The sequence below is a fragment of the Rhinolophus hipposideros genome, assembly GCF_964194185.1.
Source record: "Rhinolophus hipposideros genome assembly, chromosome: 5".
Taxonomy (NCBI): domain Eukaryota; kingdom Metazoa; phylum Chordata; class Mammalia; order Chiroptera; family Rhinolophidae; genus Rhinolophus; species Rhinolophus hipposideros.
The window spans coordinates 98,306,148-98,329,917 of NC_138051.1; the positions used below are offsets into that span (position 1 = coordinate 98,306,148).

At 45.4% G+C, this 23,770-nt stretch overlaps 1 protein-coding gene and 1 pseudogene across 5 annotated transcripts in view; one reads left to right on the forward strand and one right to left on the reverse strand.

Annotated features, from left to right (window-relative positions):
- The window catches only part of EVL (Enah/Vasp-like), a 139,383-nt gene that overhangs the window by 38,116 nt on the left and 77,497 nt on the right, over positions 1-23,770 (forward strand). The window lies entirely within an intron of this gene.
- LOC308497356 (large ribosomal subunit protein eL28-like) lies at positions 20,441-20,853 on the reverse strand (annotated as a pseudogene). Its single transcript has one exon. The product of its transcript is annotated as a large ribosomal subunit protein eL28-like (transcript).

Below are 23,770 nucleotides of genomic sequence, written 5' to 3' on the forward strand. Positions count from 1 at the left end.
CATCTTTGGAAGGTCATCTCTGGGCCACTGGTGGCAGGCTGCACAGCAGGGACGCCAGGAGAGAGGACTAGGAAGATGGGTGTCCCTCCAGGCTCCCTCCTGTACGTTGCACTCCCTTCTTCCTTTTCCACTGTATGTGGTAGATCAGAAGCTGTTTTTACATCAAGGTAGAGTTCTTGGGGGAGATGGGGTGATGGGCAAAACTGAGGAACCAGACTTCAAACAAACTCTACGATTTCAAGAAGTGTTTGTACTCAGTGATGAAGTTCCTTTTCCTGGAGAGGACACTTTCAGTCCCACAAACCTTGGAGCGCTTCTAAAACCAGAAGCAGAGTGAAGACTACCTTTGTTCTCCACCTTGTGGAAAAAAGGGGGGGGAGGGACACACTGTGCCACCGTTGGGAAAACTGTCCTCGTCTGGATCTGTGTTGGGACGCTCATGACAGTGAGATCCCGGATGAATGACAGCCAGTCGGCCCGTCCTGCTCTGACTGAAAACTTACACACAGCTTGCCTCAGCGGAATGTCTCCTGGTCCTTTGGGGACGGTCCTTGTCCCTCGCCAGGGCAGCTCCTCGCTGTCTCCTGAGAGCCCTCCCAGGCCTGACTGTGCACTTTTGGAGCTTAGCTCCCAGAATCTTCTGTCTGCTCCAGACGTTGATTCAGTCACGGATCTGCACACACCATTTTGCTTCCCCTCCTCTAACTCTGTTTTCTCCCCATGAAATCCTTTAAAACCCGGCACAGTGCACACTTCCTGCAGGAAACCTTTTCTGACCTCTCTAGCCCACGTCAGTTTCTCAACTCCCATACACCACTTGAGGCGTACAATCTAACACTTAATTTTTCTCAGTCGTGTTTTCTTGACTGGATTGAGGGTTACCTGAAGGCAGAAAGAATCTTTGCTACATCTTCCTTGGCATCTGTGACACTTGGACAGAGCTGGACGTGCCATGGCTTCTCAGCTCCTTTCATGTTTTCATGTTTATTACTTTTTTCACTTCCTGCCATATGCCAGTCATTGTTATAGGCCTCGAAGGGGAAATGGCAGGAAGAGAAGAGTTGCTGCCTTTCTGATGTCTGTTCACTTCTGAGCAGGAGGCATGATTGGCATTTGGGAGCTACTGGGTGTGGTGAGCGGGTCCTGCCCTGAAATGGGCAGCAGGGCGGCAGCCAGGCCTCGGAGGCCACGTGGTAGATTTTTCACAGCTAGGAATTTACAAAAGGGTTTGAGCTAGAAAAACGCATGTGAAGTTTAAAAGTCCTTATGCATTTAAATGAAAGCTTTCTGATTCTTCTAGATTCAAATACACACGGGATAACACATGTGCACGTATACACACACATTCCAGGCACCTTCGTCGTCACCTCTGATTTTCACAGCAGTCCTGTGAGTCAGGCAGTGTTCACTTTTTACCCTGAGAAGATTCAGAGAGGTTAGGTCACTTTCTCAAGTCACATATCTGCTTAACTGGTAAAGCCGGAAATTGGATCCGAGTCTTCTAACTAAAAAGTCAGTGCTGGTTTTTGTCATTCCTTAACTGCCTCCGACCCCAATTTTGTAAAATAAGGAAAATATGTCAGGTACTGTAGCAATATTTGTTTTATATAGCGTTTTGTCGAGTAAGTGAATATATCCCATTTATTGAGCCTTGACTATGAACATTGTAACCTGCTAAGCACTTTGTATGAATCCTAGGAGATAAGAATCCATGAGATAGCTGCTGTTATTGTCATATCTGTTTCACAGGTTTAAAAAAAAAAAGAAAAAGCAAGGCATACACTGGCTTGATAACTTATCCAGCATCACACAGAACTGGCGTCTGAACCCAATACTGTCTGACTCTGGGACCTGTGCTTTTGACAGGAGGCTTCATGGGGAACAAAAGGTCTGTGGTCAGTTGTTTGAGAAAAATCGTACACGCCACTCCCCTGGAAAACGACAGTGCATAGTATCACAAAGGCTCTGAGACGTCTTGTGGGAGTCCTGAGGAGTGAAGGGTGAGGGGTCGGGGGTGAGAATTTTGCCCCTCAGTTTCCCGCATACGTTGATGAAGGAACTTATATTGCCTAACACTTAATTTTTTATTTACGTTTAGGAAAATACTGCTGTAATGGAAGGGTAACCTGAGCCTGGGAATTAGAAATAGAAGAAGAGAATCTTCAGAGCAAAATACATAAATGGAAGAAGATAAAAGTATAAAATTTGAAGTCTCATTTGAGTTTTAGACTGCTCTTATTGGCTGTGTAATTTGGGGCAAATCATTCTTTTGGGATCTCACTTGCCTTATCTGCAAAATGGGGTCATTGTGAGAAAAAGTGTGATTATACACAGGGTGCCAAAAAAATATGTACATATTTAAGAAAGGAAAAAGCTGTATTAAAATTATAATACAGTGAATGACGCTAGCATTCATTTGATTAATGCCATCTTTTGAGCAAATGTCATACTACACATTGCTACCATAATTCAATTCAACTTCGAAAAATAATACAAAGATATCATCTCTTAAAATGTGTATACATTTTTTGGCACCCCTGGTAGATACAAAAATACTTTGTAAACAGTAAAACTCAAAGTTGGTTTTAATTGTTATTTACCAAGTTCATTTCTGTCCCAGTACCTAGCACAGCACCTATAAGCTATTTGAAGGACAGTTAACAGTTGTTGGATGAATGAGTGAACTTTGTCTTCTGTGTCTCTGGGTTCTATCTATAACTAGTATGTTACAACCGAAATTTGTTTCTTACAATTTTATTGAGATGATTGACATACAGTGAAATCGGTTTAAAATGACACTTTGTTCCTTGAATTTTCCTTTTAAGTTGTATTTTTGCTGCTTTTTATGTTTTTGGAGTTTAATGAAGTCACTCAGTTGGAAAATCAGGAACCATGTTTCTGTCATTCACTTTGTTTTACCCCAGTTTGGACTGCTGAGGCAGTTTATTTCATCTATTTCTGAGATGTCCTTGGCAGTAAGGAATTTTTGGACAGTTCCAAAATGATAGATTTCATTCAACAGTGTGCATGTGTTGTTTTGTTTTTTTACACTGCTCATTTCCTCAGATGTGCCCGTGTGTGTGTGTGTATAAAGGAGTTTCTAATGGACCGTGTTTCCCCAAAAATAAGACCTAGCCAGACAATCAGCTCTAATGCGTCTTTTGGAGCAAAAATTAATATAAGACCCGGTCTTATTTTACTATAATATAAGACCAGGTCTTTAATGTAATTAATATATAATATAATATAATGCTGGGTCTTATATTAATTTTTGCTCCAAAAGACGCAGTAGAGGTGATTGTCCGGCTAGGTCTTATTTTCGGGGAAACACTATCACCCTCTTGATATTTCCATGATCAAGTCTAGCTCTTTTTCAGGACTTGTCAGGATGAGAAACTGGCTGCGATTTTGCATATCAGTGCAGTTCTCACTGAAAGAGAGAGTGCTGAGGTGTGTGAGGGCATTCTTTACCCATTGTAAATGTCATTTGTTTTTATCCCCTGGGCAAGGAGATAAGAGTTTGAGGTCGTTCCAATAGGTAACATGTGGCACAAAGATCAAGAAATTTTTTTTAGAGAGAAGCAATTAAATAATTTTTAGCACACCTATTTGTCTGCTGGAATAGCATTGTTATTCCTAGAAAGACACTGTTTTCCCAGCAGCCAGTTTGGAGAGGAGAGATTGGGAAGAGGAGAGCTACCAGTCCATTGCACAGTAATGTGACACGGTCATGTGGCTTGTGTAGGCCTGGTCCCCCACTTCCACTTCGGGTTGGCACGTGACACAGACCTGGCCAGGCCGACTTCAGCCCCTGGCTGTGGTGCTCGGTTTAGGGCAGGTCTCGTCTGCGCATCCTCCATGGGACTGGGCTATTAGGAAAGATGCCTTCCTGGCATCTAGAGCTGTTGGGATCACAGAAGTCTCAAGATATTGGTAGCCTTCTTTCCACCGTGCAGGGAAGGAGAGTGATAATGAAGCCAACAGAGGGGAGTAGAGTTCAGTGACGGCCAAAGAATCAGCCTGTGCTCCTGACTAGAAGCCGCCTTACGCCAGGCTTATCCATGAGGTTGGGTTTGAGTGCACTATATACAGAAGCGAGAAATTCCATGTTTTCCCTGTTAGTATCTGTCACCTAAAGAATCTCAAGTAATACAAAACTGCACAATAAATAAAAAGCCGACAAAAACGTGCATAGTTTTCCTCCAGAGGAGGTGACCATACTAGTTGTCTTCAAAATTGTCAGACCACATTCACAGTGTTGTATTCAGTCTAGGCATTTAACAGTCCTGTGGTCTAGGACACTGTGTTGGACCGAATTGTGTTCCCCCAATTTCGTAGGTTGGAGCCCTAACCCCCAGTGACTATATTTGGAGATGTGGCCTCAGGAGGTAATTAAGGTTAAATGAGGTAATTAGGATGGGGCCCTGAGCCAAGAAGAGGAAGAGACACCAGGAACTCTTCCACAGAGAAAAGGCCACACAGGACACGTTCAGAGCTAGACCTCAGGGATGCAGCTGGGATGGCTTCTGTCTAGTTCAGCGATTAAGTACCAAGAAGGCTACTTACAATACATTATTTAATTAACCCCACACGCAGCAAGTTAGATATCTCCTCCCTTTTACAACTGAGGAAACAGACCTAGAAAGGGTCAGAACTTGGACGTGGTTCCCAGGGTGGTTAGCAGCGGGGCCAGGACTTGAACTCAAGTCTCCTGATTCCTGTTCTGCTGCTTTCCTTCCCTTGCCCTGTGATGAGGGAAGGCTGGCACAGAAATCAGCCCTGGGTGCGATGCCAGGAGGGAGAGCTGAAGGTAGCCTGAGGGCTCTAGATACCCACTGAGAGAGGAGGGGCTCTGTGGTTTAATGAAACGTTGGCCATGCCCTATAGAATTAGGAGAAACAAAGAAATTAAAATCTAAAGTTGCGGCAGGTGGAGAGAACTGCTAAGCACGAGCAAGCGAATATGGCAGGTTTTAGACAAACTGACCTTCTGCCGTTCTCCGGACAGACCTCCAGCTGTGTGGGGCTGTAAATACCTGCCCTGCCTCGTCATGGCACGGAGGGGGAGCGGTGACCGAGATGGGCGCACGATGGGCCACCACCACCTCCCCGCTATTTATGTCCCCACATCACTGACTGAACATGGGAAGCGGGGCTGGGCCCCGTTTGCATTTCACCTGTCCCTTCGCACCCTTAAACTTCTTTCTTTTCAATAAGCTAGTTTTAATAATTGAAAAATAACTGCGTATAATAAAAGCTCAAAAGACTAATGTAAGAACTTCACCGAGACCCTTAAACATGCAGCAGAGGCCACATGTGGGGTGGGGAGCTGTCTGGGATGGTCTGGGGTGCAACTTAGGACCCTGTGCGCCCTGGAGTTTCATTGTGTGGATGTGCAATGCTGTAAAGAGAGCATAGGGCTCCATTTACTCACAAAGATTAGAAATTCGATGGCAGGTTTGGGTTATTGATTACTTTTATGACTTCCTGTGGGCGCTCCTGACTAGATCCTGCCGCTCCGCAGTGTAGAATTCCTCACAGGGACTGTCTCTCCCAGCCATTTCCTCATGGGGACCGGAACTGACCTACAGAAAAGAAAATTCAGTCATTGACCTGGACACCCAATAAGCAGGAGACCTGAAGGAAAAGGCTGGTAAAGCACAGTGCATTTTTTAAAAGTTAACCATGGAGGCCGGGACCCCCACACATAAACACTTTGTAAGCAAAATTCCTCATAGAAATACCCCATGATTTCAGCTTTTCTAGCTTTTCCACCCTTGGTTCAGATGATGAAGTTCAGTCATTTTCTAATTTAAAAAAATCCTCGTCGGGCTTCTTAAAGTGGAACTTTAAATAAAATGAATGATTTGGGTGCAAAATGTGTTTGAAAGAACTAGATTTACAAGTGTTGAATAAACCACATGCGAGAAAGTTCTAACTAAACAACAACGGTGAGGTCCGCCCCCACACTAAGGGGATGCTAAGTAGTTTCCTGGCTGGACTCGGCATGTCTCACTCTGCTGCCTAGCGTGGGTGGCCCCGCTGGTGACTTCCCTGTTGATCTTACTGGTTTCTGTCCGCTCGCTCGCTGCGTGCTCGCTTCCCGGACAGGACGACCTGCCGTGGCTCCGTGTAAGGTGACTGTGTTACCAGCACTTTGTTCCCTGCTGCGGACTCGCACACGCTCCTTTTGTTTCTCTGCTTTCTCTGCTCCTGTGTTTGTACCTTCAACATTCTTGGATGTTTTTCTCTTTTGACTCCTCCTTCCTCCTGGTTCCGCCGTGTTTACCTGCTGCCCGACCTTCTCCCTCTGGTCTGCTCTCAGGCTACGCCCTGTCCTCCGTGTTTGGATGACTTCTGTTTCTCTCTTTTCCCCATGTTTTGACTGGAAGCATTCGGGCAGAGAGTAGGTGGAGTGTGGCTGCTCACCTGCTCCTCAGGAAACTCACCTGACGAAACCAAACCGGACTCCTGCTCCGTCATCACAGTTCACTCCCGAGAAAGTCAACCTTCCTGTCCATTTGTTTTCATTACCCCACCTCCCCCGAAGGGTCAGACACCTTCCCAAGGATTTTAGAGACCAAGGCGACAGGTTCCTCCTCAGCCTTCTCCGTTTAACTCTTTGCTACCTGTGTGTTTAATTGGGCCATAAATATCACACTAAATTCATGGCGCTATTACTATATTGAGAATGTATGAATATGTAATATGCAGTAATATGCGCCTAGAAACAGTGACGCTGTCATTGACCATACATCTGGTCATTATTGACAGTAAAGTTCCCCCTTCCATTGTTCCCTTTAACTGTAATACCGAGAAAGTAATCAGTCTTAATTAAAAGGAAGGAAGCCATGTTTGGTAGAGAAGATACTATTGAAAGGACATTGAACTTGTCTTCAGAACTCCTAGGTGCATTACTATGCTCTTCAAGCTGTGAGATGCAGGAAAGGCCTTCATGCTAGGCTCTTAACGCCCCCCCTTATATGGTGATTGGTAACTTCCATATGTACTTCACAGAATTGTTTGGGCAATTAAATGATATAAATGTATCTGAAAGTACTTTGTAACCTGGGACGTGTGGTGCAAACATTTTAAAAGGCACAATATTGGCAGTGGGCGGGATGGGCAGTGCGCTGTGATACAAAGCCCCGGTTCCAGGTGGCCTATCCCTTAAGAGCTGGGTGACCCTGAGCTATTCTCCACGCTTCAGTTCTCATATTTAACATGGAAATTATGATAGTAAATGTGAAGAACCCAATACACAGTGGGTACTCAGTAAATGTCTTTAAAGGAGATTATTTTAGACGTAAATCCTGGACGTGACATTTTCACCTGGGTCCTGCCAAATGGATTTCACCATGGATATCGACCCCACAAATTTGGTCTGTCTTAGTGTATTTTCCCAGTTATTTTGTGAACTGCTTTTTATTTGTGTGCCAATAGTAATACCTGACTTAGAAAATCCTCTTTGAACTCTTTGCTTTTGATTTGCAAAGAGTAGAACATTTCTTTTTTTAACTGAAGTGTAATTGGCATCCGATGTTAGTTTCATATGTACAGCATACTGATTTGACATCATTAAAGGGTCAGCCCAGTACGTCTAGTTACTGTCTGTGTCTATACAAAGTTAGCACAATATTATTGATTGTATTCCCCATGCTACACATTATACCCCATGACTTACTTATTTTATAATTGGAAGTTTGTACCTCTCGATCCCTTCACCGATTTCGTCCCCCGTCCCCCCACCACAGGTCCATAAATCACCAATCTGTTTTCTGTATCTGTAAGAATAGAATGTTTCTAAGGTAGGAGTTAAAAAGTCAGTCATGGGTAGAGAACATAGGATAGGAACAGAAGTGCCACGTCCTCTACAGCAGCTCTGTCCAACAGAATCATATCAGCCACCAATGCGAGCCACATGCGGAATTTTAACTATGTAGAAGCCCTATTGAGAAAAGTAAAAAAACAGATAAAATTATTTTCAGTAATATATTTATTTAAAATACTATATCCAAAATTTTATAGTTTCAACAAGTAAGCAACATAAAAATTATGAACGAGTTATATTTGATGAATTTTTGCACTAAGTCTTTGAAATCTTCTGTGTCTTTTACGCTGCTATCACTTCTCTTTTAGGACTGGCCACATGTCAAGTCTCCTAGTCACAGAGGCGTGAGGCTATGGTATTGGACAGCGCAGGCCAGAATCCCCATGAGCGGAGACTAGAAAGCAACTCAGACAGAGGTCTCTATTACACGGTTGCATTTAGCAAGCGGACTTCAAAGTACTGGGCCAAATAGAATTCCCAGGAGTGTGCAGTACTCCTGGCTCTGTATTAGATTTGCATTGATGTCGGACTTTCCTAATCTTCTGTGATTTGCTCCTCGATTCTCTGTTACTGACAGGAGCACAGTGGAGATGCTGGCTCCTTTAGCCCCCTTGCCCGGGGACTCAGTACTGTCTGAGCAGAGGCCATGCTGTCGTAACCGCAGTGGTACTGTGACAGCGCCTCAGTAGCACTCCCTGGGCTCGGGCTTTTCATGCGCTTTTGGTGGTGGGCAGGTCTCTTTTTGGAGCTCAGGAGCACCTGTGAGACATTAATGGAAATTACTAGCGCAGTCCCACCCGAAAGTGCAACGTGCTTAAACCACAACATTGCAGACAAGTTCAGGAGTTGTGTGGATCCCCAAAGCCTGTCTGTGCACCTCAGGTGTAAGATGGGGGAATGGTGCGTGCCCATTTGTGAGGGTTTGAGAAAGGGGTTCGGGCCTCAAACCTGCCTGAATGTGTGTAGATAGCTGGGAAAGAATATACTCGAAACTAGAGAGATTTTACTCTCTCTCGTTTAAAATAATTTTTCATGATGTGCAACATTTCCTAAGCATAGAAGTTTTGCTTAAACACACACCACCACCACCAACAACCCCTTGCTCCAGAATTCCATATTAAAATTGTCCAAGACTGGGGGAAATCAGTATGGGTTGAACACTCAGTCTGCCACGCGCTGGGGAGAACAGAGGGCTAAAACATGGCAGCTGCCCTCCGAGAGCCCACGGTGTACAGACAGACCCAGAGACAGGCACTGCCTCACAGTGTGATGCAGGCAGTGCCACAGCACACCTGGGTGGGGCTGGGTACCTACCGCACAGGCCCCCTGGGTGAGTTCTGAAAAGCTTCTTGGAGAGACAAAGCCTAAACAGCCCTCACACAGCGGGAGGTCCCCTGCCGGGCAGCCTTTCTCCCGCCTGAGTGGACAGTGAGAGGCTGAACCAGCTGTGCTGCTCATAAGCTCTTCAGCGCTGTAGCTTTTCCACAGGAGCTGGGTCGTCTTGGAAGAGTTTGATGTGGGTGCATGACCTTGTCCGATTGCATCATAGCACAGTTACTCTTGGCACTGACTATATGGAAGATGGGTTTGAAGGTAGAAAAGCCAGTTCAGAAGCTGTGGAATTAGCCCAGCTAAGAACTTCTAAGGTTTGATCTGGGTTATCGGCTCTTGGATGTAGACAGTGAGGAATAGGAAAGAAATTTCCAGATTGCCTGCCAAATAAATTGTGGTAGCATGAATTAAAATAGAAACTATGGGAGGAAAAGGTAGGACTAGAGGTGATGAAAGAGTGACTAATTCCAGCTGCTGTCTTGAATGCTGTCATAGGGTGGTGAGCCTTCTCCACAGAGGTGACGGGTTTAAAGCAGCCTGTGAACTCCAAGTGAGAAAGGACAGGGAGGGGCAGCGTAAAGAGGGAGACCACCAAGAAACCATCTTAGTTTGGTTGGCCTGGAGACAGGAGCCAGCAGGAGGAGGCCTGGAGATTGCCTGAGTGTCAGTATTCTCACTGCATAGGGCCACTGAGGACCAGAGAGGGGACTCGCTTGTCCACGGCTCCTGCACAACTATCAGGAGAGCCAGGACCATCCGGCCAAGCCTCATGCCCCCAGGGCCAAGGCTTTCCTCTGTGCCCCAAAATATGTGTCTCCTACATGTAAGATTTTAGGGAAAATCCTAGTGCGTGGGATCGGCCTGGCATTCTTTATGTTTGCAAGGCAAACTTTTAATTGATAGTCACAATCCCAAATGCCAGGCTACGAGAGGTGTGTGTGTTTTTTAAATTAAAGCAGCCCTTCACATTTGCACTTGCTTTCTGGTATACCCATGGTTTCCAGGTCTGCTGTCTCTACATCAATCCCATGGCAGAATAAGGACCAGTCACCTCATCTTACAGGTGATGAAATAGGTCCAGGTAGAGAGGTGAAGAGATTTATCTGGAGTCCCGCTGCTGCTGGAGGACAGAGCTGGGACTTGTCGAGGTCCTCGTGTTACAAGGTCAGGCCATGTCCCTGTAATGTGTTGTGCTCCCTCTGCGTCAACCTGCCCCATCCAGTAGTTCTCCATTTATACAGCAGAAGTCCGGGTCCGGACCTGGGGCTACGGAGGTGATGGAAACACAGTCCTGCCCAACCGGCCAGGTGGGTGGTGGAGGAGACCCTTAAACAGGTCACTGAGACGTCCCTTTCGGCTGTGTACCATACACGTGTTACGTGTGGGCTGCCAGGGTCCAGAGGAGGGAAGGACGGAGTGACCTGGCCTGGCCTCCGGGGTCCTAAGCGCTGCATTCGATGTGGACAGAGGTAGCAAGGTGTCTGCTCCCCCAGACACCCCTGCAGGGTTCTCGGGTATCTCTTCTCCCTAAGCCTGGCCAGGACCTGGATTAAGGGTACATTTCCCGGCAGCAAATGCAACGTGGGAAAAGAGACCCAGGCTGAGTGGGAAGTAGAAGTTGGGTATTACCAGAAAAGCTGAAGTGCTTTGTGAGGAGCTGGCGTGTGGCCTCCCTGAGGGCCTGGCAGATGCGGAAGCTGGATCCAGTCACAGTCTGATAGGTGCCTTCAGGCCAGTGACTGAGAAGCTTCTACTGCAGTGTTAGCTGAGTGGACATCAGAGGAGCAAAGCTCAGCAGATTCACAGGCCTGCTGTTAGTACAGAGGATTTTAGTGACGTGTGTCAAAAACAGGCGCTTCGGATCGTAGGCTCCCAGCCATCATGGTACAGGGCTCTTTTTAAATCATGAACTCTGTTATTAGCTAGGTCCAGCCTGATGACTCGAAGTGGCATTCAGTGGAAGTTGAAGAGGGTCCCCCAAGCCCGGAAATGACAGTCAGGTGGTGGCAGTGGCTGAGAGGATCCGTAGCCAGGGCTGTCCGCAGTGTCGTTCTGCCTCGCTACTGAAAAGACCGCGTTGCTTGTAAACTAACTTGGATTGGCTTTGTGATGGGGAATGTGGAACTGGTGCGGATGTTGATACTTCATAGTCATTACTTGCAATGCATTTTTCTGCCGAACTTTCCTGACACAAAAGTGAGTTGCAGTTCCTTGGCTCGGAAGCCCACTTGCTGAAAGTGCCAGTGCCTGAGGAGATTGGCGTCAGTCTAAATGGCCCTTGGTGTTATTAATGAAGCAAAGTGCCAAGCTGCACACGTCTCTGAAAAGCTTCTCTGACAAGTGACATGTCCTACTTTTCAACACTCCTTCCCATTCATTGTTTTATTTAATCTTCATGAGCAGAGAAGGCATGAGGAATCCCAGACTCGGACCAGTCGAGGCTTAGACTAGTTTGAGGGGTCAGTGCTGGGAGTGCTGGGGTGGCCTAATCCAGTCCCTCACTTTACAGATGAGGAGACTCAGGCTCTGAAAGGTAAGTCGTTTGCCTGAGGTCCCAGAGCAGGTGCGGTGGGTCCCTGACTGCCCGCCAGGGCCTGTTCCACAGCACCCTGCCGCAGCCACGTGGCCTGTGCCAGTCAGCACTTGTCAGTACATAATTCCTGCGAGAAATGTTAGCACGAGAGGGCATGAAATCAGTTATCAGCACAGTTGCTTGAAACAGCAGTCAGGAAACTTGGACAAAGATTTTCTTTAAGAATTCAATTTTGGGTGTTTATTGTTTTTTTTAATTAATTCATTAACAAAGGAACCATATTTCCTGTCAGCCTAGACTGAGGAACTCAGCCATACCAGCTGTCTTCCTCGTAGCAGTTTTTGTTGACCACACTTGAAGGCAGTATCATTGGCTTCCGGAAAAGAGAATTTTAAATAGAAGGGAGTCTGTTTTTAGAGCAGGGAGTGGTCTCAAAGGTGACCTTGCGGTTCTCTCGCTGTCAGGACAGACGGTGATGCCCAGAGAAGCCAGGGCCTCCCCGGATGTCAGAGCCCTCGTCTGGAGGCACAGGGAGCAGGTATGCCACCGCCCTGCTTCCAGCTGGCGTCCACCAAGGGCTCTGAGTGCACGGCTCCTGCAGGTGCTGTGGAAAGCCGCTTCAGCGAGACGGTTGTCCCCACCTGGCCGCAGGGAGGCGAGAACAGGTGGCTGCTGACGGCCTGAAAGCGTGTGTTTACCACTGCGTCCTGCCTCTGCACGACCCTGGCACCTCACACCTCGGGGAAAGTCTTTCCGCTTCTGGGTTTCAGAAAACAAGAGTATTTCTTCGCCTCACCCGCCTCACCATTGTGTCTGTTGTGATGGCTGAGAAGGTGTCGCAGGCCTTTTTACATGCGGTCGCTATAGAAATGTGACAGGGCGCTCCACCTCAGTCAGCGCTGCCTGCTGCTCCTTCGCTCCTTCTCCCTCCCCTTCCTCTCTGGCCTCGCTCTCCCCGCTCTGAGCCTGCTGGTGCTGCTCATAGCAGGACTGGGTTCTTCGCCAGCATCAGTCAAGCTCCTGCCCAGCCCGTCGCCCTTCATGCACTTTTCTTATCCGCCCAGGTGTACACCCTTATGACCCATATAGGCTATAACCTGGGGAACCTGTCAGAGGTGCTGGGGCACAAGGACCTGCCTCCAGCTTCCAGCCCTCCCGTTACCTTGCTGTGGCCTCTTGGTCTCTTTCACAGCAGGCGTCCTCGACCTCGGCACAGTTGATACTTGTGGTGGGGGCTGTTCTGTGCACCGTAGGATGTTTAGCAGCATCCCTGGTCCTACCCCCCAGGTGCCAGGGACACCCCCCCAGTTTGGGGGCTCTGCTTCCTAATGCAATAGGGCTAATAACAAAATTAGGCCCACTTTGTGGATTTATTCAAGAATTAAATAAAATAAGGAGAGTGAGGTGTTTTCTAGATTCTAGGACACTCCTTCTCCTGCCCTCGTACTCTCTTCATGCCACCTCTTCACAGTCTTCTTTGCTAACTGCCCAGACTGGGTGCGGCCCCTCCTCTGCTCTCGCAACACCCTGAGCTTTTCGTCAGTGTACTGGCCACTCTGTGTTATATCTGGTCATCTTCTTGAGCACAGGGACTATATTTTATTTAACTTTATATCCATTGTGTCTAGCATGGTGCATGCCCTATTTTTTGTAAGCTTATTGGGGTGACAATGGTTAGTAAAGTAGCATAGGTTTCAGGTGTACAATTGTGTATTACATCATCTATAAATCCCACTGTGTGTTCACCACCCAGAGTCAGTTCTCCTTCCATCACCATATATTTGATCCCCCTTACCCACATCTCCCTCCCCCCACCCCCCTTACCCTCTGGTAACCACTAAACTATTGTCCATGTCTATGAGTTTTGTTTATTTGTCTTGTTCCTTTGTTGTTTTCAGTTTTATATCCCACATATTAGTGAAATCATATGGTACTCGACTTTTCTGTCTGACTTACTTTGCTTAGCATAATAATCTCAAGATCCATCCATGTTGTCGCAAATGGCATTATTTCATCTTTTCTTATGGCAGAATAGTAGTCCATTGTGTATATATACCAGAAGGACACTTTAGTTGTTTCCATGTCTTGGCCACTGTAAATAAAGCTGCAGTGAACATTGGAGCACATATATCTTTACAAATAAATGTTTTCAGATTTTTGGGGTACATACCCAGGAGAGCGATTTCTGGGTCGTATGGTAATTCTATTTGTAATTTTTTGAGGAACCTCCACACTGCCTTCCATAGCGGCTGCACCAGTCTGCATTCCCACCAACAGTGTATGAGGGTTCCTTTTTCTCCACAGCCTCTCCAACACTTGTTACTATTTGTCTTGTTGATGTTAGCCATTCCAATTGGTGTGATACTCCCTGACTTCAGCTTGTACTATAGAGCAACAATAATCAAAACAGCATGGTATTGGCAGGAAAACAGACACACAGACCAATGGAATAGAATTGAAAACCCAGAAAGAAACCCACATAAATATGGACAGATAATTTTTGACAAAGGAGCCAAAAACATACAATGGAGAAAAGACAGCCTTTTTGTAAGCTTATTGGGGTGACAATGGTTAGTAAAGTTGCATAGGTAAATACGCATTTACCATTCAGTAAATGGTATTAGGAGAATTGGAAAGCCATGTGCAAAAGAACAAAACTGGACTGCTGTCTGTCACCATGTACCAAAATTAACTCAAAATGGATCAAAGACCTAAACATAAGACCTGAAACAATAAGTTGCGTAGAAGAAAACATAGGTACTAAACTTATGGACCTTGGGTTCAAAGAGGATTTAGTGAATTTGACTTCAAAGGCAAGGGAAGTAAAAGCTAAAATAAATGAATGGGACTATATCAAACTAAAAAGCTTCTGCACAGCAAAAGAAACCATTGACAAAATAAAGACACATGCCTTTTAATAGGTGCCAGCACAAGTTTGTTAACTGAGTAAATGTCTCACCTCGGTACCGTGCTTTTCAGTTTGCAAAGCACTTTTCCCACCTATCCTCTCCTTCGGTCCTCACCAGAACTCTGTCACCTAAGGACCAGTGTGATTTCTTCCCTTTTGTAGGTGAATGCACATGAGGGAGGAAGAAGCGGGACTGTGAACCTCAGTCCTGACTTCCTTCTGTGCCATATACCGCCCGCAGGATGACCTTGGCGGGTGGGGGAGTGGGGGCTACAACAAACTGAAGTGTTAATATTTTCTGCCCTGGCTGTATTAGTAAGACTGAATCAGTCAGTGATGTTTGTTCTCCCTATGTGTCTGTGCTTCTGGTTAATCAGTGGAATGAATTAGGGAATGAATCAATGAATTCCTGGAATGCTCTGAGGCCGGTCTGGGCACTGATGACCTTAACTAGTCGTGACAACTTTTTCCTCCGGCTGTAGCCTGAATCTCATGACAGCCAGGTTTACGTCTGGCCTCATTAGAGCAGTCAGTCACCCCAAAGCAGCTCAGAGTAGAAATACAATATTTGTTCTAAAATAAAACAGACTGTGATTGTTTCCAAAGGTGCTGCTGCCTGAGCAGCTGGAGCGGAGAAAGCACATCCGTCTTTAGTCTGGTTATTCTTAAGGGACAACGTCAGGAATCAGGTCTTAACCACTCCCGGGTTTGTCCTGAGATGCCCTTGGTTCATCACCTCAGTGACGTCACCATAGTCCTAAGGTGGCATCTTCATCCAGCATGAGCACGTAGTGACTCCTGGGTGGCAGCTGCACCCATATACGGACACACATCTGTGGGTAGAGGGAGCCTTCCCGAGGGCCCAATGCCCATGCAGAAGCTTGTGAGAGGAAGCCTTGTGGGAATTGCCCTTGAATTCCTCACCCCTGGGCCCTTAGACCAGTGTAAATTGGCTCTTGGGAGCTAATTACTTAGCAGAAAGAGAGTCTGAAAAAGTCAGGGCTTGGACCTGCTCCAACAGCAGGCCGTCCCTCAGACTGATGCGGCACTGCAGGTGAGCGCGTGAGCTTTTGGAAGGTCTCCAGAAGAGACTGGTCTGATTTGATATGACTTTTTTTTACCCCCACCTTGTCATTGAAAAAAAAGTGTTAAAATTTCAAATTGTAGGATTCCTTTCTCTTTAAAGTCCCCTGAGACAGTGAGCCTGCAAGACTGAAAACCCAAAGGGTCCGAAGGCCCCAGGAGGCTGCACAGTTAAGAAGGAGGCATTGGGTTATTTATTCTTCAACAAACGCAATGTTGATTAGAATTCTGACAGACAGTAAAAAGGAGGCTTGGTTTCCAAATTCAGTTTGCTAACCACTATTTTGAGACCTTGGGCTGATCTCTTTCTTTCTCATGACCTCATTCTCCTCATGAGGCCATTAAATCCAAAGACAGAAACAAGTCATCTGTTCAGAATAGAGTCGTGGGGCCATCGTTGGCAACCGTGCCAAAGCGGAGTCAAAGCCAATCACTGGATCCAGCCTCCCTAAAGCAGATGTACATCCCACTCCATTTGGCTGGGTGGCCTCTGTCAAACCACACTTGTTTCCCGGTGGCGTCCCCCTCTGGAAGCAAGAAGCATATCTGGTCCATCTCTGGGCTCCCAGCACCCAGCACACTGCCTGGTTGTAGCCACTGGTGCTAATCATCTCCCTAGGGGCCACGTAAGAGGACTCTTTCTCCCCAGGGTGCTCCATTCCATAGGCCCAGAGCCAGTGTTCACGTTCTCCTTTCATCCCCCCAGGCTAGACGGCCCCATTTTTCTCAGCCAGCCCTCCTGTGTTGTGAATCTATTTGCCTCATCATCAGTCAACCTTTCAGAGTGCTTCCAGGTTGCCAGTACCTCTCACATTGTGATATCAGAAACTGATCGCAACATTCCATGTGTGGTCCAGCCTGGAGAGAGAATGAGTTACACACTCCACAGCCTATAAACCACAGAATAAATGTATCAGGTACCCGATTACTGTTCCTGATTCAAGTTCTGGGTTCCAATGATGAGAAGGGTGGTGGACACCAACAAGCTTGCATCATGGTGTTTGAAGATGACTTACGGAGATGTTGGACAATTGGATGGAAATCCAGAGATAGGTCCAAACAGATGTGTCAGTTGATATTTGACAAGGTGCAAAGCCAATTCAATGGAGAAAGCGTTGTCTTTTCACAAATGGAGTTGGAACAATATGCAAATGTGCCCTGAAATGAACTTTGACCTACACATTATACAAAAGTTAACCTCAAAATGGACTCTAAATGTAAAATATAAAACTTCTGGAAGAAAACAGGACAATCTTCACGACCTGGGGTTAGGCAAAGGGTTTGCAGACATGATAGCAAAAGCACCATCCATGAAAGAAAAAAAGAAACAATGATAAATTGGACTTCATCGAATTAAAATAATTTTGACTTTGTGAGAATTAAAACTTACCTGTGAAAGACACTGTTAGGAGAATGAAAAGACCAGAGACAGACTTGGAGAAAACATTTGCAAATCACAAAGGACTTGTCTTGAGAATGTACAAAGTATTCTCAAAAATTAACAGTAAGGAAACAGCAGTTTTTTTAAATGGGCAAAAGACTTGAATAGACACTTCACCAAAGAGGGTATACCAATGGCAAACATGCACATGAAAAGCTCTACAGCATCATTAGTCATTAGAGAAATGCAAATTAAAATTACAAGGAGCTATTACTACGTACTTATTACAGTGGCTGAGAAAATACTGCCAGTGCCAAATGCTGGTGGGGCTGCAGACCTGCATTCCTGATAGGAACACAAATGGCACAGCCACTCTGGAAAGCAGTTTACCAGTTTCTTATAAACACATAACCCAGCGACCCAATACTGGATGTTTACCTTCTAGAAATGAAAACGTACATGCACGTAAAAACCTGTACATGTGTACATGACTGTTTATACCGGCTCTATTGATAATGGGCCAAAGTTGTAAACAACCGAAGTAGTCTTCCGTTTAATGGATAAACAATTTGTAGTACTTCCATACAATGGAATGCTACTCTGCAAAAAAAAAAAAAAAGGAAAAGAGGATCAACTTATTTAATAAACACAGTCACTTGGATGAATCTCAAAGGCATTATTATGCTGAGTGAAGGAAGCCCTCTTAAAAGGTTACAGACTGTGTAATTTCATTAATGACATTCTACAAAAGAAACTGCTGAGAAGGAGAAGAGACTGGTGGTTGCTGGGAGTGATGGCGGGGAGGGTGTGACCACGGAGGCAGAGCGATAGGGAGTTTGGGGGGTGACGGAACTACCTTCTGACTGTGGTGGTTACACAGACCTATGCAGGTGTTCGAGCCATAGAAATAAATAAAATCAACCAGACCAACCCAAAAGTTCTAAGAAACAAACAGAAAGCTCCAGTAATTTGATGAAAATGGTTTCTCATTATTATGTTCCTTTGGATTTATTTGATTTGTAGTTAACCAGAGCTAGCTACTGTGTCCTGTTTTCTTCAAATGCTCATTAAAACCGTTGGAAATCATTGAATGGAAGCAAACGATTTGGAAAAACATTAAAATACTCACCGTATAGCTTGAGAAATAACTAGTGCCGTGGTCAAGTTCATAGGCTCACCTTGAGGCCAAGAGCACATGCTGTAGCTGCTGCATTTTGGGGAGGCCTTTTCAACCAGAAGTGCCCTTGCTTCATTTTATTTTTTCTTCACTTTCTAGAAAGCTGAAATAACTCAAGAATTGTCACCCTGGATCCAGTCCTCTCTGCTAAGTACTGTTTCTGATTTGAGCCAGGATGCAGGGATGATTTTCTTCGACCATCGCAAAGTCCCACTGTTAACGCATAACCCACTGAAAGTGTACAGTTCAGTGGTTTTTAGTATATTCAGTTTTGCCACCATCAGCACAATGAAATTTAGAACATTTTTGTCACCCCAAAAGGAAAGTCTACCCATTAGCAGTCAGTCCTCAGCTCCCCCCAATCTCTTCCTCCTAGGCAACCTCCCTTCCACTTCTGTCCCTGCGGTCTGCCTGTCCTGGCCATGTCCTGCTAATACAGTCACATAATGTGCTTCTCTGTGACTGGCTTCTTTCATTTGGCGGAGTGTTTCCAAGGTTCCTCCATGTTACAGCACGCATGCGCCATCGCTTGTTGAGCTACTAAGTTGCATACGCCCCTCTACAAAGCAGGACTTACTTTTTAGCCCATGCCCCTCAAGGGGGGGCCGGGAAGTGGAATGGAAGCAGCACTGGAGAATTATAAATGAGAATTGTAACCCTCCTCCTCCATAGAAACATTTCCCGTGGTAACAGTGGTTATCGGGAGAGGAAACGAGGCTTAACTTACATTCTGTATCTCTGTAGTTTGGGTTTTCTGTCTTTAAACACATAGAGATTTACAGGAAGGGATGTCTTAGTGGGGAGCTAATGCCTCCCCATGTTTTTACCTTGTATCTCTGTTTTAAAAAATAGTAAGTTATATGTTTTTAAATTTTCATTAGGATTATTTATTTAACTGTTTCTCCCCATAATTTTTCAGTTCCTTTCCATGGTTGAATCTATATATATATATATATACACACATACACATATATATACACACACATGCTCATGATTATTTCTACTAGTATTTAATATTCTTTTGCAGTTTTAGTCATGTTTTCTCTCTAAATTCTATTTGATATTAAAATTGCTGATTTGTGTTTTTTTTATATTTGCCTTATAACTTTTCCATTTCTTTATTTTCAGTCTTGAAAATCCTGAAGATTTTAACTATCTTGTGTAGACTATGTAACTCTGGTTCTTGTGTTTTTATTGAATCCAACAACCCCTGTCTCTTGACCAGTAGTTGTTAACCCATTTACAGTAGGTCATTACTCTTACGTTAGCACAGCCATTTCACGCTGGGGCACATTTATTCCTGGGGATACACTGTGACCTCCTGGGGCTGCAGAGTAAGGGTAGTGTGAAGGGAATCAGTTTCCTGAGCTCCCACTTCTGTGTATTCCATCCAGTGCTGACCTGTCTGAAAATGTGCCTGTGATGAGCTGGCTCCCCTTCCTCCCATCATCTTTCCCAACTCCTCTTTTCTCTCTGTAGAAGAAAGGTGTATCTCCTGCCCTTTCTAAATCTTACGGAGATGCTTTGCCTCAGGCTATAATAACCTTCAGTAGACCAAACAGGAATAATCTGAGAATGTATTGGCCCTAAGGGAGGATCTCCTGAGAGCAAAGCAAAGAAAGCTTCTACGGAAAATGTCAAAGAGGGCAGCTCTTATTTCATCCAGGCTGCCAACTCAGGGCAGCGTGCCTTGCCTTTCTGTCTAGTTGTCCCTTTTAAAATTAAGAACTCAGAAGTGATATGCTCTCGCTGTGGTGTGTATAAGCATGTGGGAGATGGAAAATTAGTCAAACTTCTGATAGAAAGTAAACCCCATTTGGCCGCATGGTTGGAAAGAGCAAACAGGCTCTGCCAGTGATGTTTTATGGCAAACCTTGTTAATGAATCGAAAGAGCTTAAGCTCACATTTTAAATTGCATTTATAAATTGATCATGTTTGATGTACATGTGCCATATGTAATGTTTCTAAATATTAAATCTTTGCAACCATCTAAACTTATCAGGAAAAATTACAGATGTCACTTTAAAAATACACAATAGGATACATAATTTTTTTCCTAAGTATTTCTAGTGGGTACATAAGCAAAAAAAAAATAAGAGACAAGAGTAATAATGGTCATGTGTGCTGTCTTTTTTTTTTTTTTTTGGAGAAAGATGGCTGACACTTTATGCTTTATTGCTGTGGGAGGGAGGTGCTCAGGAGCTCGTGGTGGGGCGAGCCCCCTTCCTCTTCAGTGTCACCGGCTTCTGGCCGCGCAGGATGGCGCTGGCTCTGCGGATGGCGGCCACGCGCAGGTCTGGACGTACGTGTTCTTGCGGGTCATGTGCCGGCTGCTGCTGAGGGTGGCCCGGGCGTTCTTGGTGATGGCGGTCCGCACATAGGAGGTGGCCGGCTTTCGCTGGCCGGATCTCCGCTTCATGACGACCACCACACCTTTGCCATCGGCTGCTGGCCCCACACCCACCATCTTGCGGTGAATCAGCCCGTTGTGGCGGAAGGAGTTGCGGGCCTTCAGATTAGTGGGCTCGGTGCTGCATGTCTGCTTGTTCCTTCTGATCAGGAAGCTGCAGCACTTGCACACGACCATCCATTGCAAATGCGCAGGCATGGCGACAGCTCCTCCCGTTGCCGCAGCCGGACACGGAAAGAGCATGTCTGCTGTCTTACTCTGTATATTCTGTTTTAACTGCTTTATTGCCTTTTTCTTCCTCCTGCCCTGCCTTGTGGTATATATGTTAAATTTTCTTCAATTGAATTGAAAACTAGGTTCTGTTTTTATTCTTCTGGTTGTTACTCCTAACTACTGTGACCCATCCTTGTGCTTATTTTTTATTATCATTATTTTAAGGCTTGTCAATGTCTGTGGCTTCCCTCGGTCTTTAATATACTCTTACCTCCCCCTGTCCCTTGTAGAGTAATACCTCACCACACACACAAGTTGGTGTATCGGGAATTGTTCTTCAAAGTTACAGATGCACTTTCTTTTAAAATGGTCTCTGCTTATCACTGCTTATTCAAATGTAATTAAACCTCTGGCAATAAAAAACTACTAGATTTTTGCCCACTCCCCCAATTTTTCAACTCTTTTAAAAAAAACCATTTTAATCAGTTTACAGTGTGCAATTCGGCAATATTAGTACATTCACAAAGTTGTGAAGCCATCACCACTAACTAGTTTCAAAACATTTTCACCGCCCAAAAGGAAACGCCGTACTCACTAAGCAGCCTGATGTCCTTAAGCATTATTGTAATCTGTGTGTGTGCACACAAATGGTTTTTACTTACCGATTGTTTGTCACCCTGTTAGCCTTTTCAGCCTGAGTTTTTATTTCTTTTATTATTTTTTTTTAAAGATTTTATTGGGGAAGGGGAACAGGACTTTATTGGGGAACAGTGTGTACTTCCAGGACTTTTTTCCAAGTCAAGTTGTTGTCCCTTCAATCTTAGTTGTGGAGGGTGCCGTTCAGCTTCAAGTTGTTGTCCTTTCAGTCTTAGTTGTGGAGGGCGCAGCTCAGCTCCAGGTCCAGTTGCCGTTTCTAGTTGCGGGGGGCACAGCCCACCATCCTTTCTTGGAGTCGAACCGGCAACCTTGTGGTTGAGAGGACGCGCTCCAACCAACTGAGCCATCTGGGAGCTCAGCGGCAGCTCAGCTCAAGGTGCCGTGTTCAATTTTAGTTGCAGGGGGTGGAGCCCACCATCCCTTGCGGGACTCGAGGAATTGAACTGGCAGCCTTGTGGTTGAGAGCCCACTGGCCCATGTGGGAATCGAACTAGCAGCCTTAGGAGTTAGGAGCACGGAGCTCTAAGCACCTGAGCCACCGGGCCAGCCCAGCCTGAGCTTTTGCATCTTTCTTGAATTCTGCAAAATTCAAGAAATTTTCCTCCACGTATTTCATCTCTTTATTTTTCTTTCCTTTTGACATGCCTTCTTCACAGACGGTGGTGCTTCTCCTTTTGTCCTCCCTATCTCTTTTTCTCTTCCTGCAGTATCGCAGTCAGTTGTTCGACCTGGTTTTGTTTTTCATCTCTGTCAAGTCTTCTGTTGAGCCTACCCACTTCTTGGTTTCCACAACTGCATTTTTATGCTAAGAGAAAATCACTTGGTTGTGTTCCTCATTTCTTATTTCACCTCATGTTTTAAATATCTTCCCTTGTCTTTCCAATGGTATTTGTTATGCTCCTTAAATTTTCCAATTCTCTTTCCCATGGTATAGTATAGGTTGTCTCAAGGAAAGGCTCACTTTACTTCAACACTACTTCACTTCTGACACCAGATATGTGGGCTTTCCACACATCGAGCAATTCTGTGACGCCAGCTGGGTGTACTACAGTTTTACTCAGTGTTGACAACTACCTACGCGGAGGAAGTGTCAGCTCCCACCGATGAAGGGCTCAGACCCACAAGACTGACCCCTCCCCCCACCACATGCACTTCAGACGCCAATCACAAGTCCAGGTTGTCACCTGTGCTTCTGACCAACTGGATATAAATTGTAGTTACCATGGCCATTTCCTGGGGTTCGATTAATTTGCTAGAGTGGCGTATAGAACTCAGGAAAATAGTTTGTTTACTCGATTACTGGTTTATTGCAAAGGATATTAGAGGAGACGAATGCGTAGCCAGATGAAAAGATACAAAAAACGAGGTCTGGAAGAGACCCCAGAAGAGGAGTTTTTGTCCTTGTGTTTGGGGTGTGCCACCCTCCCCACACATGGATGCTTGTTGGTTCATCAACCTGGAAGCTCTCCAAACCCCATCCTTTTGGGATTTTACGGAGGCTCCGTTTTGTTGGCATGACTTAATAAATCATTGGCCACAGGTCACTGAACTGAATCTCCAGCCCCTCCTCCCCTCCCCCCAAGAGGTCAAAGATTGAGGCTGGAGCTGAAAGATCCACCCCTCTAATCAGTGGTTGGTTCCCCTGGCAACCAGCCCCCCATCCTTTGAAGCTTTCCAAAAGTCACCATATTAACATAAACTCTGGGGTGGTTGAAGGGGCTTGTTATGAATAACAAAAATACCCATTTCACTTTTTATCACTGAAGCTATTTCAGGAAGTGAGGACAAAGGACCAAATATTCTAACAAGGTACGCTCACAGTACTCTTATGCTTCGGAAATTCCAAAGATTTTGGGAGCTGTGAACCCAAAAGAGGGACAAATACCGAAAATATATTTCTTATTATACTGTATATCACAGGTTGCTTCATTTGTTGTTCTTCTTTTAAGTCTTTCTTTTATAGTACTTACACTCCTCAGAGATGTTATCATTTTCCCCTGTGAGTTCATTACTGCCTTGGAACATTCAGTTGCCTTGGCTCGTAATATGTATTTATGCAGCAGATGAGTTTGGCCTGGAGCGTGGTTGGGATGGAGGTTCTCAGGGCAGAGCACCCTGGTATTGCAGACCAGGCTCAACTATTCCCTTTCCAAGTGCTGAGATTTGAAAAACAAGGCTATGTGTATGCCCTCTCCGTACTGCTAGTCATTCATGCATTTGAGTCCCAGTCTTTTCAGCAGAAAAG